A 12,426-nucleotide genomic window follows, 5' to 3' on the forward strand; every position below is an offset into this window, starting at 1 on the left:
AAACAAAACATATTTTATATGGAAACAGTCAACAAAACTAGACTAAAAATTGAAAATGTTGGCTCCATTTTAGTAGCAGCATATTTCTGAAATAAAATCCCGCTGGGTAGGAGGTTAGATATGAATCAAATCACATTTACAGTGCAGTGCCTAAAACATTAACAAGACCAAACAATTGTTAAGGACATAATATTTGCAGTATATCTCATAGAAAATGATGCCTTTTACTTACATACCAACGTGAAAAAGAACAAAGATGATGTCTTTCATAATTTGAAGTAACCAGTTCAATTTTAACATTTTAGTCACATTGATCTTTCATGTCATCGATAAACCTGAAATCATCATGCCTTGAAGTCCCTTTGAAGAAGAGAACTCCACAGATTCCCCAAGAACCAACAGAATATCCAACTCTCATATCTATTCATAGCAGGGGTTTTCAGAGTCGTCCTCATTTTTGCCAATTGCTTTAGAGAACTTTTGGGAAAGAGCTCCATTGAGTTCAAGATTGGCACTGTAGCTAAATGCATAAAAAATGTTAGGCTGGGTGCATGATGGAATTGTTCTCAAAAAATAGTTGTATGAAAGTTCATATAACCAAGAAAAGACAAATTAAATACGCCCTTGACAATTTTGCCAAAAAGATTGTTTATTGAGATATCAAAGATTTCCAACAATATCATATTCCTAGCTTTCACTGCTATCTTTCTCATCAAATAACTTTGACACAAGTTCAAGAAACGAAATCCTGTAAGACTTCAGTAGAAACTGATACAGATGAGTTACTTGAAAGGTCTATGCTCCTATCAAATGTGGAATAATAAAAGACTCTTAAAAAGTGCTAGAAAAAAGAAGAAACTGTAAGGTTCAGGTTCATTTGAACACCTTGGTAGATGTCCATTGGCAAAAATCCAATACCAAAGAAGAAGCAAGTTGCCATAATATTGGAGTACCATTTCACCCATCCAGCTTGGTACAAATCCTTGTGAATCTATTCCAAGCAAGATCAAGGAGACCACAGTGTGTGTACTTAATGAAAAGGTACAATTATGAACAAGCTATTGATGTTCAAGCACAAGGGTTCAAGCTTATATAATGGAGCCAATGAATTGTGACTTGCCTCTGAAGGGTTATTGTTCCCAGTTGAATACAGGTCAAAGATAGCTAATGCATCTGTCAATGATGAAATTCTCCTGATGGAGATTTTTTTTTTTTTTTTTTTAAACAATAAAACTTCACTGAAAGAAAATGATGAACTACAAAAAGCCAAAGCACACAGGAAGTGTGCTGAGGTAAACTAAGATGCATGAAAAGTACAACTATCAAGCAAAGTAGGTAAGAAATTAAAAGTGGAAACACCTGAAGCCGTTGTCCACCCAAGCAAAGTATGGAAAAAAGCTAGTTTCAGGTCTTGAATTGAACTTTCAGTTCCTTCAAAAATACGAGCATTCCTCTCCCGCTAGGAATAATGTTCCAAACAACCCCATTTCTATGTTTGCTGAACTTACCCGGTCAGCTAGATAAAAGCTCCATTACACCATTGGGCATAACCAAATGTACCCCAAAAAGAGTGAAAACCATGCACACAACTCTCTAGCTGCCGGGCAACATAAAAGTAAGTGATTGGTAGTCTCCCCAGCCCTCTTACACATACAGCACCAGTTAATAACAACAAGCCAACGTTTTTGCAAATTTTCATTTGTTAAAATAAGACCCAATGCCGCCGTCCAAATGAAGAAACTAATCTTTGTTGACAAGTTTGGTTTACACACCGTCTTCCAAGGAAAAGACATATGAGAAGGGGGTTGTAAGACTTTGTAGTAAGATCACACATCATAAACTCCTACAGAAGACAGTTTCCAGCATAACTTATCCACCCCGTCCCCTTTCCACACTCTAGAATAAAGTAAATCCATAAAGGAAGCAATAGACTCTAACTCCCAGTCTTGACCCAACCGAGTAAAGCTAATGTTCCAATGATAGCTATCCAAAGAGAAGGAAATTAACTCTGCCACTGACGCCTCTTTATTATGTGCCATGCCATACAACTTAGGGAAATTCCCCTTTAATCAAGCTAGAATCTGATAGAAGATCTATCCCCCACCTTCAAGCTAACAAAACGGTGAAAAGTATCCCAACCTTCCTTATACTCTTCCAAAGGCATACCCCTCAAGGCCTCTGCACAATATTCAGTATTTTTCCTGCAAACAAATCACAGCCAATAAAAGGTCAATGACATTATAGATGCTATATGAACAAAGCTTTACAATGAACTGCATACTGTGTTTATACATGGTTAAAATTCAGGGTAGGAAGACAACAGCTTGGCAATTTTGCCGATGTCTGCTTATAGATTTCTTCGGGAGACTTGACTGGACTAAATTTTTTAAAAAGGGTTATGATTTTACATAATTGCTTTCAATCCTCAATATTTACAAACATTCATGTTGGTTCATAAAACTTTTGGGGTAGTTGATCATATGACTAGATAACTTCAGAATATGTCTCACTTTTCTAGATGGCCGTGTTGATATAGCTGAAAGTTTGAATAAGAAAAATGAGTAGAGAAATGGTGGTTTGAAAATTTACCCTATCTTAGCTGTATTAGATCAAACGTGGTTTTGTTGCTTGGTAGAACATATTCTGTCTCTTTCATGCTAGCTAAGGGAACGTAAATTTCCCGGAGATGAGGCATAGAATAATGATTGCTTTAGTAATGCACATTAGTTAGGATCTTTACAGGCATTGGTCTGCAACATTGTGGCCTGTAGAAGATTGTGCTCAAATTGCTCCATAGATAATAGTGAATGACCTTCTAGAGTACAATTGTGTCAAAGTCTCTGACCATGGAGACATCAAACACTTGGTCTGCAATTTGGATTTTTGGTGCTATTCTAGTTGGTGTTCGTGACTGATTCTCTCTCTCTCTCTCTCTCTCTCTCTCTCTCAATGAAATTCTTATAATTTCATTAAACATAAACTGTAATACAACACATCATAGCAGTCCATTATGCAGAAATACACGGAGCTTTATCATGATAAATCTGTGGATCAATATAAGGTGGTGTGTCTTCAGGCCATACTTTCTCCCTATTTCCATACTGTATGTGCTTGGCTATTAGGCGTGTTGCTTGGTTAGCCTCCCTTTGTGTCAGGTTGAAAGAAAATTCCGAAAAACCTGCTGTTTTTTATTTATTTATTTTTTATGAATTCCTTGAACCAGATGGCTGTAGCTTGCTCCTACATTCCAAAATTCTTTACAGCTGAGAAAACCTCACTGTGCAAATGCAATCACCTTCCATCATGATACGACGAAAACCCATATAATAATTGAACAACATTCCTGTTTCCAATGCCTGAGCTTCAATTTCTGGTACTTGCAAAACCCCATTAATTCTATTACACATAGCTACCATGAAATCTCCTTTGGAGTCGAACAATGATACCAGTACAATACCAGAATATTGATCATGTTCATATAAAGCACCATCAATATTTACCTTTTACCAATCCAAGGGAGGGGGCTTCCAAGAACATCCCTGATTGATACTGAAAGGTTGGGCCTGCGTTAGCATAGGACATAATCCACACAATAACACTTGCGCTTCACTATGTAGCTGCTGTGGTAAACCACTTCCATCCTCATGAACTATGCTGTTCATGTTTTTCCATAGTGCCCTAGCTATACATAAGAAAGATCCCACTGCCTCTGAATTGAAGAATTTGAATTCATAATCTGCACAGCAAGGTCAGTAAAATCCTCCATCTGGCCATCCAGTAGCGACAGATTCCCTATATTCCAAACAGCTTCTGCAATTGGGCATTTTATTAATTCATGAATTACAGTCTCATTCTCTAATTAGCAGACATGGCATATTATGCATTTCTCTTATAGTGTGCTATAAGCTAAAAGTGGAAACACCTGAAGCCGTTGTCCACCCAAGCAAAGTATGGAAAAAAGCTAGTTTCAAGTCTTGAGTTGAACTTTCAGTTCCTTCAAAAATCCGAGCATTCCTCTCCCGCCAAATGCCACACATTAAACAATGAGGAATAATGTTCCAAACAACCCCATTTCTATGTTTGCTGAACTTACCCAGTCAGCTAGATAAAAGCTCCATTACACCACTGGGCATAACCAAATGTACCCCAAAAAGAGTGAACACCACGCACCACAACTCTCTAGCTGCCGGGCAACATAAAAGTAAGTGATTAGTAGTCTCCCCTGCCCTTTTACACATACAGCACCAGTTAATAACAACAAGCCAACATTTTTGCAAACTGTAATTTGTAAAAATACGACCCAATGCCGCCGTCCAAATGAAGAAACTAATCTTTGTTGGCAAGTTTGGTTTCCACACCGTCTTCCAAGGAAAAGACATATGAGAAGGGGTTTGTAAGTCTTTGTAGTAAGATCGCACATCATAAACTCCCACAGAAGACAGTTTCCAGCATAACTTATCCACCCCGTCCCCTTTCCACACTCTAGAATAAAGTAAATCCATAAAGGAAGCAATAGACTCTAACTCCCAGTCTTGACCCAACCGAGTAAAGCTAATGTTCCAATGATAGCTATCCAAAGAGAAGGAAATTAACTCTGCCACTGATGCCTCTTTATTATGTGCCATGCCATACAACTTAGGGAAATTCCCCTTTAATCAAGCTAGAATCTGATAGAAGATCTATCCCCCACCTTCAAGCTAACAAAACGGTGAAAAGTATCCCAACCTTCCTTATACTCTTCCAAAGGCATACCCCTCAAGGCCTCTGCACAATATTCAGTATTTTTCCTGGAAACAAATCACAGCCAATAAAAGGTCAATGACATTATAGATGCTATATGAACAAAGCTTTACAATGAACTGCATACTGTGTTTATACATGGTTCAAATTCAGGGTAGGAAAACAACAGCTTGGCAATTTTGCTGATGTCTGCTTATAGATTTCTTCGGGAGACTTGACTGGACTAAATTTTTTAAAAAGGGTTATGATTTTACATAATTGCTTTCAATCCTCAATATTTACAAACATTCATGTTGGTTCATAAAACTTTTGGGGTAGTTGATCATATGACTAGATAACTTCAGAATATGTCTCACTTTTCTTGATGGCTGTGCTGATATAGCTGAAAGTTAGAATAAGAAAAATGAGTAAAGAAATGGTGGTTTGAAAATTTACCCTATCTTAGCTGTATTAGATCAAATGTGGTTTTGTTGCTTGGTAGAACATATTCTATCTCTTTCATGCTAGCTAAGGGAACGTAAATTTCCCGGAGATGAGGCATAGAATAATGATTGCTTTAGTAATGCACATTAGTTAGGATCTTCACAGGTATTGGTCTGCAACATTGTGGCCTGTAGAAGATTGTGCTCAAATTGCTCTATAGATAATAGTGAATGACCTTCTAGAGTACAATTGTGTCAAAGTCTCTGACCATGGAGACATCAGACACTTGGTCTGCAATTTGGATTTTTGGTGCTATTCTAGTTGGTGTTCGTGACTGATTCTCTCTCTCTCAATGAAATTCTTATAATTTCATTAAACATAAACTGTAATACAACACATCATAGCAGTCCATTATGCAGAAATACACGGAACTTTATCATGATAAATCTGTGGATCAATATAAGGTGGTGTGTCTTCAGGCCATACTTTCTCCCTATTTCCATACTGTATGTGCTTGGCTATTAGGCGTGTTGCTTGGTTAGCCTCCCTTTGTGTCAGGTTGAAAGAAAATTCCGAAAAACCTGCTGTTTTTTATTTATTTATTTTTTATGAATTCCTTGAACCAGATGGCTGTAGCTTGCTCCTACATTCCAAAATTCTTTACAGCTGAGAAAACCTCACCGTGCAAATGCAATCACCTTCCATCATAATACGACGAAAACCCATATAATAATTGAACAACATTCCTGTTTCCAATGCCTGAGCTTCAATTTCTGGTACTTGCAAAACCCCATTAATTCTATTACACATAGCTACCATGAAATCTCCTTTGGAGTCGAACAATGATACCAGTACAATACCAGAATATTGATCATGTTCATATAAAGCACCATCAATGTTTACCTTTTACCAATCCAAGGGAGGGGGCTTCCAAGAACATCCCTGATTGATACTGAAAGGTTGGGCCTGCGTTAGCATAGGACATAATCCACACAATAACACTTGCACTTCACTATGTATCTGCTGTGGTAAACCACTTCCATCCTCATGAACTATGCTGTTCATGTTTTTCCATAGTGCCCTAGCTATACATAAGAAAGATCCCACCGCCTCTGAATTGAAGAATTTGAATTCATAATCTGCACAGCAAGGTCAGTAAAATCCTCCATCTGGCCATCCAATAGCGACAGATTCCCTATATTCCAAACAGCTTCTGCAATTGGGCATTTTATTAATTCATGAATTACAGTCTCATTCTCTAATTAGCAGACATGGCATATTATGCATTTCTCTTATAGTGTGCTATAAGCTAAAAGTGGAAACACCTGAAGCCGTTGTCCACCCAAGCAAAGTATGGAAAAAAGCTAGTTTCAGGTCTTGAGTTGAACTTTCAGTTCCTTCAAAAATCCGAGCATTCCTCTCCCGCCAAATGCCACACATTAAACAATGAGGAATAATGTTCCAAACAACCCCATTTCTATGTTTGCTGAACTTACCCGGTCAGCTAGATAAAAGCTCCATTACACCACTGGGCATAACCAAATGTACCCCAAAAAGAGTGAACACCATGCACCACAACTCTCTAGCTGCCGGGCAACATAAAAGTAAGTGATTAGTAGTCTCCCCTGCCCTCTTACACATACAGCACCAGTTAATAACAACAAGCCAACATTTTTGCAAACTGTAATTTGTTAAAATAAGACCCAATGCCGCCGTCCAAATGAAGAAACTAATCTTTGTTGGCAAGTTTGGTTTCCACACCGTCTTCCAAGGAAAAGACAAATGAGAAGGGGGTTGTAAGACTTTGTAGTAAGATCACACATCATAAACTCCTACAGAAGACAGTTTCCAGCATAACTTATCCACCCCGTCCCCTTTCCACACTCTAGAATAAAGTAAATCCATAAAGGAAGCAATAGACTCTAACTCCCAGTCTTGACCCAACCGAGTAAAGCTAATGTTCCAATGATAGCTATCCAAAGAGAAGGAAATTAACTCTGCCACTGACGCCTCTTTATTATGTGCCATGCCATACAACTTAGGGAAATTCCCCTTTAATCAAGCTAGAATCTGATAGAAGATCCATCCCCCACCTTCAAGCTAACAAAACGGTGAAAAGTATCCCAACCTTCCTTATACTCTTCCAAAGGCATACACCTCAAGGCCCCTGCACAGTATTAGAACACCAGGCCAATCTCTATTCATGTTTTAAGGGAGCAATACAATTTGCTATGCGATGTTGCCTATGAAAGTTGACTCTCTTGTTTTTCAGGTCACCTTGATACATCAAAAGTGAGAAGTAAGGTGGTCTATGCCACCTCAAAGGATAGATTCAAGAGGGACCTGGATATGGATGACACTCCAGTCATGTCACAAGCAACAAGTCCTAGTAAAATGAGCCTTGACACTGTAAAAGGGCAAGAACTTTGTCATTTCACCTTCTTGATGTTTAGCTCCTCCTAACAGTAACATTATACGAGAATTTTTTTTTTCTTTTTCTGTCCCTTGTCCTTTTTATTCTTTAGTGTTGTATGGGCCATAGAGAGAGAGAGAAATCAAATTTGATTGCCTTTGGCAAGATATAGATTACCACCTTTAACAGATGAGTGCTTGTATGAGCTGAAAATTGATTTTAAACTCTCAAATTGGATTCCCTTGGACATTTATAGGAAGAAACATTGTATTCATATATATTCTATCTGTCATCAAAGTAAATGATTTCTTTTAGAAATTAGGCAAAGCAGATCTAGAAAATAGTCCTAGGATTGTGCCACTTGTCCCAAAATCATTTCTGTTCCACGAGAACATTTTAAAGTAGAGTACAGGCCACTTGGAAAACCACCAAATCTGTGTTTTAATAGAAAGAACAAGTTACCAAGGATCCATACATTCATTGACTGGAAAAAAAAGGAAAAAAAGAAGAAGCAGCCAATATTAAGGGATAGATTAATAAATCTAGTTGTTTACAGACTTGCTTAAAACTAGAAAGATACAAACAACTAACCTAGTGTTCTATTCTTTTTAGTGCAAAGTGAAATGACATACCACTCCGTACATAAATAGTTCGTACAGATCATAGGCAGAAATCATACCACTGCGGTGCACATGAACCTGAGCTGCCTTCGGAAGCATACATACACAAGGACCTGCAATAATCAACTGTATTCCCACAGAGTATGCCTTTAGCAAGTTACATGCGCACCGTAGTACAATACTTTTATGATACAAATGTGCGAGAAATACTCGTCACAGTGCCAACTCTGTTTACTTCAGTAGCATTGTGTTCTCAAACAGTTTAAAAATGAAGTACGCATTTCAAAATGAACCATATTTCGTATGGCAATAATCAGCAAAACTATTAAAACTGAAAACATTGGCACCCACAACGTCACCATTAAACAAGACCACACAGGTATTAAGGACATAATGTTTAAAGCATATATACCTTGTACAATACATAACCAGGAATTTTCAAAGACAAACCAAATATGCCCAAAGCAATTACGCAGAAGAGAACAAATGTATTTAAAAGATTTACACAACTAGACCCATTTTAATTGTTAATTCGAAAGATTGTGTAGAAAATGAGAGAAATCAAACCTGAGCTTTTTCAATTCTCCTTCGAAGTTCGAAGGAAAAAATTGCCAAACAGACTATTTGTGGGAAAAAATTAGGCGCATGGCACGTGTTCAAAGTTATTTAGTAAGTTAGACTGTTTTTGAAAGTCGAGTTTGGCAAACTCGACTTTGGGCTGAAAAACGAACACTATAGTGGCGTTTTTGAAAAACGCCACTAAAAAAAACGTCATTATTGTGTCTGTATTCCAGCCCAAAGTCGAGTTTGCCAAACTCGACTTTCAAAAACAGTCTAACTAACTAAATAAGTTTGAACGCGTGCTGTCCGGCTAAAATTTTTCAGAATTTTCACTGTTTGGCAAATTTTGCCGAAGTTGGAATCGCTATTTGTCAAATTCGAGTGATTGAGAGAGTGAGCGTGAAAGAGAGAGACTGAGAGAGCCATAAAAAGAGAGATACGACGTCGTTCTGTGTTTTAGAAACTTATGAGGAGGTTGAATTACTCATTTGCCCTTCACTTCATGATTTTAAATAATCTTGAAAAAATGGAAATAATCCGTACTTTCTTATTTTGATTTGGATATAATTAAAACATAAACTTCCATATTTTGATTCTATTTTTTTACCATGCAATTTTTTTTTTTTTTTTTTTTTTTTTTGGGGGAAGTACATGACTATGCAGTATTAATTCCTTAAAAAAAAAAAAAAGATAAAAAATTCATGCTTTGAATATTAAAATAAAAGAGTTTCTTTGTTTTTTAACTTTTATAAAAGGACTAAGTATTTATATACTTCCATTGTATTCAAAAAATTAAATAAATAATCAAGTACTACGAAAATAATGCATATTTTCTCATTTTGGTTACCTTTTCGTTACCACTAGTGCTATGATCTATGTACAGATTGATCCATTAACAACTGTTAAAAACATGCTCCACCCATGTTTGGGCTAAAACTCTCACTTTGGTCCATCAAAAGAATTGGAAAAAAAAAAAATATACTATCCTATTTAAAAGTTTCTCTCTTTAAAACAAAACTTGTAACTTTTGCTTACATAAAAAAATATTTGTTCATTGCTCATTTTAATTTAGATTTTTTTACTTGCTCCCAAACAAAAGAGTGTATCTTTCTTAGGGCCAACTTTATCTAAACCAGATCGCTCTCTAGCTTCAACCAAAACTCTAAAAAAATAGTAATATTTTAAATTTTCCTATATCCAATGATATGATAAGCCATTAATAACAGGTATACACCGTAATGATTGTGATGTGGTGTGGCCAAGTCAAATCATAGATACCCAATTCCTACTTTGGGGGAACATATTTTGTCAACTTTGATGAGATGACTCTAACAAAGTAAGAGTGACCATAAGAATGCTAAAAAAAAGACAAATTTAAGAGATGTAATAAAATATGTTCAAATAAATAAATTATAAATAATATATACATATATATATATATATATATATATGAAAATTAAGCCCATTAAAAAAATGTTATTTAAATGGAATAATTAATGCCTAGTAGGGTACTAAGTTTGCAATCCCCAAGTATTGATGATTGAAGAGCCAAATTCGAACCCTCATTGTTCTAGTATGCTAGGCTATATTCAAAATCCATTGTGATATTATTGTATGATCGTGTCTTAGCTTCATTGGCTTTTTCCACCTAAAGTCATGTGTCCTTTTTGCTTTCAACAAATGCAATAATTTCATAATTATAAGTCTCACCAAAAAAAAAAAAAAAAAAAAAAAACAAACAAACAAACAAAAGAATATGAAATAAGATTTAATGCGTTCAGAATATAATTGTTAATTCGAAGGATTGTATAGAAAATGAGAGAAATCAAACCCGAGCTTTTTCAATTCTCCTTTGAAGCGCTATTTGTCATATTCCAGTGAGAGGGAGAGACTGAGAAAGACATAAAAAGAGAGATACGACATTGTCTTTGTATTAGAGACTTATGAGAAGCGTGAATTACTCATTTGCCCTTCACTTCATGATTTTAAACAATCTTTGTTAAAATGGAAATAATCCATACTTTCTCATTTTGATTTGGATATAATTAAAACATAAACCTCCATATTTTGATTTTTTTTTTTTACCATGCAGTTTTTTTTTGGGGTGGAAGTACTTGACTATGCAATATTAATTCTCAAAATAATAAAAAATTCATGCTTTGAAATTTAAAATGAAAGTTTTTCTTTGAATTTTAACTTTTATAAAAAGGGCTCCATATTTATATACTTCCACTGCATTCAAAAATTAAATAAATATGTTATAAAAAAATTTAATAAATAATCAAGTAATATGGAAATAATCCGTACTTTCTCATTTTGGTTACCACCAGTGCTATGATCTAGGGGCGGATTGGTCCATTAACAATAATTAGAAACATGCTTCACTCATGTTTTGGACTAAAACTCTCACTTTATACCATCAAAAGATTAGCTCATTGGACATGAAAATATATGATCCAATTTAAAAGCTTTATCTCTTTAAAACAAAATTTGTACTTTCTACTTATGCTAAACATGTTTAAGGATGCAAAGATTTAGTTTGGTACTTGGTACTTAGGCATTGTAGATTACTTAAATTTAAGGTCAGGTATGAAAGTTTATTACTGATGATGTATGAGAATCAATAGATTGAAGTGCTTCGGGCTATGATAATGGCGGAGTCTTGAAAAGAAAGAAGTGTCAAAGGTGACCGGTGTGACCCGGCCAAGAACCCTTCGACAGTTAAGTCAGTTTTCTCTCTAGGACATAGGGACAGAAAAATAGTAGATGGTTAGAACTTACCTTTGGTAGATGAGACTTGCTCTTTTTATAGAGAGTTTGACGTGGGTCTACTTGTTTGGGATTCATCACCATCATGGGCGATGTTGGTGGTTAATGAAGAAAATGGGGTATGTGGAATGAAGTGTGTGGAATTCCTTCCACGTACCAAGCAACATGTCATATTTTGCTTATATAGAACCTTTAGAGAACCCTTTGTAGAATTTACTAAGTACAATTTGATCGTCTGTGGATATGGTCGTCTACATCATGGTCGTCCATGGACGAGTTCTTTTTGGCAGATTCCATTATTCTTAATGAAGGGTCTTGTTCATGCATTCTGTCGTTCTATTGTGGTTTTCTTTAGATGTGATCAAGTCATGGACGACAACTAAGGACGGGTTATACTTAGTTGATCCCCACTAATTGCCCCCTCGTCCTTGCGTTGTCTGTCATTATTGCTTTAACACCTTTTTTTTTTATGGTGACACATGACATGATCCTGAGATTCATCCATCATGTCGTTTTGTTCTTCAAAGGAAGTGCCATATGGCTTAATCAGGCCAGTCGCATCATTCCAGTGACTAAGTCTGTCGCCTATAAATAGTAGAATTCCTCTCCTAACCCCCTCACATTTCTCAAATTTTCTTCTCTGACCTCTGTCGTCCAACGCCTCATCTAGAAGTCTTCTCCTGTCCTTAGGCCTTCTTCATTTAGAGCTAGGTATCCTCTTCCTCTCATCTTTAGGTTTTCCTTTAGTTTTTCAAAAATGTCTAAAATCGTAGTTTTTTCGTCCAGTAATAGTGATGATAGAGAGATAGATGAGTACTATGATAGCTTTAGTGGCAGTGGTTCTAGCAATAGTAGTAGTAGTAGTAGTAGAAGTAGTAGTAGCGGAAGAAACACCACGGA

General features: G+C 36.2%; 1 long non-coding RNA gene across 1 annotated transcript; it reads right to left on the reverse strand.

Annotated features, from left to right (window-relative positions):
* Positions 1 to 433: 433 nt before the first annotated feature.
* LOC115960400 lies at positions 434 to 5,592 on the reverse strand. The gene is made up of 4 exons (XR_004085180.1): positions 5,176 to 5,592; positions 2,590 to 4,787; positions 1,360 to 2,201; positions 434 to 520 (listed from the first exon to the last, which is right to left on the reverse strand). It is a non-coding gene; the product is annotated as an uncharacterized LOC115960400 (long non-coding RNA).
* Between the last annotated feature and the right edge of the window lie 6,834 nt (positions 5,593 to 12,426).

The sequence above is a fragment of the Quercus lobata genome, chromosome 9 (genome assembly GCF_001633185.2).
Source record: "Quercus lobata isolate SW786 chromosome 9, ValleyOak3.0 Primary Assembly, whole genome shotgun sequence".
NCBI lineage: Eukaryota > Viridiplantae > Streptophyta > Magnoliopsida > Fagales > Fagaceae > Quercus > Quercus lobata.